General features: G+C 38.6%; 1 non-coding gene across 1 annotated transcript; it reads left to right on the top strand.

Moving 5' to 3' along the window:
- The first annotated feature begins 1,270 nt into the window (after positions 1 to 1,270).
- Positions 1,271 to 1,344, top strand: TRNAN-GUU (transfer RNA asparagine (anticodon GUU)). The gene has a single exon. It is a non-coding gene; the product is annotated as a tRNA-Asn (tRNA).
- Positions 1,345 to 3,794: the final 2,450 nt, after the last annotated feature.

Genomic DNA, 3,794 nt, shown 5'->3' with positions numbered 1-3,794 from the left:
GCTAAAATCTACTCTCTAGAAGAAAGAGGTTATAAAATCAGCTCACTGTGCTTTAAAAATTATCTTAAATCTTCTGCTTTTGTAAATAAGACAGATTTTTAAGAAACAGCACTTGTGTGTACACATACTCCTTGTTTGAAGAAATCTCTCAGAAAAGAATTTGTAAAAATATAAGTTTACTGGGACGCCTGGGTGGCTTAGTGGTTGAGTGTCTGCCTTTGGCTCAGGGCATGATTCTGGAGTCCTGGGATCAAGTCCCACATCAGGCTCCCTGTGAGGAGTCTGCCTCTCCCTCTGCCTATGTCTCTGCCTCTCTCTGTGTGTCTCTCATGAATAAATAAATAATTTTTTTTAATGTAAGTTTACTAGTAGCTCCAGCAGTGGTGTACCAGGCTACTGAATGTTTGTTTAGTTGTTCTTTAGGTGTTGTAACACTCAACAAACAAATATTTTAAAATATCTTCTATGAGTGTAGTACCCTGATAGATCACCTAACTCAAGTTGCTCATAATCCTTCTGGGAAGAGAGAATTAGTCATGTTAATTCTATGTTATTATATGATCAGTACAGGAGTGCCTCAGTGTAAAACTAGTTCAGTACAGAGCACATACAAATAATATTAAGAACTAAAAATGTAACACGTTCTACTTGAGAGTCATTTTTCTTTTAATAATTGAGCCTTCAGGCACATTTCTACAGAAAACATTGTCCCTGTACCATAAGTCATTTAAATTGAAGAAAAGATTTTGTCAGCTCAACAGAGCCCAGCACGCAGAAAAGCAGAGACTGTCTGAGAGTCAGAGAGCAGAATGTCAAGGTCTGCAGAGAACCTTGTTGTGCATGAACCATCATTTCATCCATCATTTTTATTTTTTTTTATTTTTTTTGTTTTTTTTATTTTTTATTGGTGTTCAATTTACTAACATACAGAATAACCCCCAGTGCCCGTCACTCATTCACTCCCACCCCCCGCCCTCCTCCCCTTCCACCACCCCTAGTTCGTTTCCCAGAGTTAGCAGTCTTTACGTTCTGTCTCCCTTTCTGATATTTCCCACACATTTCTTCCCCCTTCCCTTATATTCCCTTTCACTATTATTTATATTCCCCAAATGAATGAGAACATATAATGTTTGTCCTTCTCCGACTGACTTACTTCACTCAGCATAATACCCTCCAGTTCCATCCACGTTGAAGCAAATGGTGGGTATTTGTCATTTCTAATAGCTGAGTAATATTCCATTGTATACATAAACCACATCTTCTTTAGCCGGTCTCTGTGGCGCGACCGGTCAGCGCGTTCTGCTGTTAACCGGAAGGTTGGTGGTTCGAGCCCACCCAGGGACGGGGCGTTCTCGCTGGAGAAGCGACCTTAGGATATCCTTCAGGGGAAGGTTATCCCATCCCAGATCCTGGGAGGAGCAAATGTGCTAGAAAGCAATATGGACAACCGAGGTTGTCCTGCCTCCTGCCTCGATAGGAGCTTCATCCATCATTTTTAAAAGCAACTCTTTTAGATGATTTCCTATCTGAGCATGAGGAAGGGAACCTTATTCACAGATTCCTGAGAAGGAAGCAAGAAACAAGTGAGATCCCTCAGTTCTCCCCCTGACAGTTATTCCCTGTCTCAGTTCCCATGGTTTCTCTTTGACACAGATCCCTGTTTTATCTCCATAACCTAGCATCATGCCCACCCTGTAATAGGAAGTTCATAATTATTTTTTAAGAAAAAAATAAAAAAGTGCTTTGCCAAAGCAATCAATGTTAAGTAGAAAGCAGGGCTATACCTCCAACCTCACATAGCCTTTGCCTTGCTCTTTTTGCTGGCCAAACCCACAGGTGTGGGTTTCACTGAAGAATGAGGCAAACACTACCTCTACTCCTGATCAGAGGCTGGCTTGTAGTCCAGTAAATAGCCCTGCATTTAAAGATGAGAAGCCAAAAAATTTCTAACAGGAATGATTCCTCAAAGAGATAATATTATTATCAAATGTACTTTTTCTTTTTAATTTCTTATGTATTTTTTGAGAGAGAGAGAGAAAAAATGAGTGGGACAGGGAAGAGTAGAGGGAGAAGAAGCAGCAGATCCCACACTGAGCAGCGAGCTCAACATGGAGCTCAATCACAGGACCCTGGGATCATGACCTCAGCCAAAGGCAGACGTTTAAGCAACTGAGCCACCTGGCCATCCCTCATATATACTTCTTAAACATTTCTAGCAAATGGCACTTCTCTGATAGTTTGGGAGGAGCCTGAAAAAAAAGTCACAGCATTCCTTTCCAAGTGGAGCCTGTGTCAACCACCCTGCAAGTGATGGGAGTGCCAGGATCAGATTTCCAGGTAAGCTCTAAAACACTACACGGAAACAAGGAGCCCTGGGCCTTGTTTATTCAATAGCACTAACAGCCATTCCAGCACCTGGCAGGTAGGGCTAACTAGGCAAGTTGACTATTGATGAATAAATTAAGAAGCATTTTCCTAATTCTTAAATGTATAAATAATTCTCAAACGCCTAGACATAAAAATAATATGAGGAGATGACACAAAGAAATGAAAAGACATTCCATGCTCATGGGATTGGAAGAACAAATATTGTTAAAATGTCTATACTACCCAAAGCCATCCTACACATTTAATGCAATTGCTATCAAAATATCAAAACATTTTTCACAAAACCGGAACAAGCAATTCAAAAATTTACATGGAAGTACAAAAGACCTCAAATAACCAAAGCAATTTGGAAAAAGAAAAGCAAAGCTGGAGTTTCACAATTCCAGAATTCAAGTTATATTACAAAGCTGTAGTAATCAAAACAGTATGGTGTTGGCACAAAAATAGATACATAGACCAATTGAACAGAATAGAAAAACCAAAAATGAACCCATAATTATATGGTCAATTAATCTTTAACAAAGCAGAAAGGAATATGCAATGGTAAAAAGACAGTCTCTTCAATAATGGTGTTGGAAAAACTGGACAGCTACATGAATGAAAAGAATGAAAGTGGACTACTTTCTTATGCCATATGCAAAAATAAATTCAAAATGAATTGAAGACCTAAATATGAAACCAGAAACCATAAAAGTCCTAGAAGAGAGCAAAGGCAGAAATCTCTGACATCAGCCATAGCAACATCTTTCTAGATATGTTTCCTGAAGCAAGGGAAACAAAAGCAAAAAATTAAACTATTGGGACTACAACAAAATAAAAAGCTGCACAGCGAAGGAAACAACCAACAAAACTAAAAGGCAACCTACAAAATGGAAGAGGACATTTTCATATGACATATCTGACAAAGGGTTAGTATCCAAAATATATAAAGAACTTATACAACTCAACACTCAAAAAATAATCCAATTTAAAAAATGGGCAGAAAACTTGAATAGACATTTCTCCAAAGAAGACATAGACATGACCAATAGAAACATGAAAAGATGCTCAACATCACTCATCATCAGGGAAATTCAAATCAAAACTACCAAGGGGTATCAACTCACACCTCTCAGAATGCTAAAATCAACAACACAAGAAACAAGTGTTAGTAAGGATGTGGAGAAAAAGGAACCCTCTTGCTCTGTTGATGGGACTTGAAACTCATGCAACCACTGTGAAAAATAGTATGGAGTTTCCTCAAAAAGTTAAAATAGAACTACTCTATGATCCAGTAATCACACTATTTTGTATTTACACCCCCAAAAAAATCTCCCAAAACTGATAATTCAAAGGGATAGATGCACCCCTAGGTTTATAGTAGCTTTATTTACAGTAGCCAAATCATAGAAGCAGTCCAAGTGTCC

The sequence above is a fragment of the Canis lupus genome, chromosome 8, assembly GCF_003254725.2.
Source record: "Canis lupus dingo isolate Sandy chromosome 8, ASM325472v2, whole genome shotgun sequence".
Taxonomy (NCBI): domain Eukaryota; kingdom Metazoa; phylum Chordata; class Mammalia; order Carnivora; family Canidae; genus Canis; species Canis lupus.
Note: the sequence above shows the minus strand (reverse complement) of the source record. Positions and strands in the feature narration are given on the sequence as shown.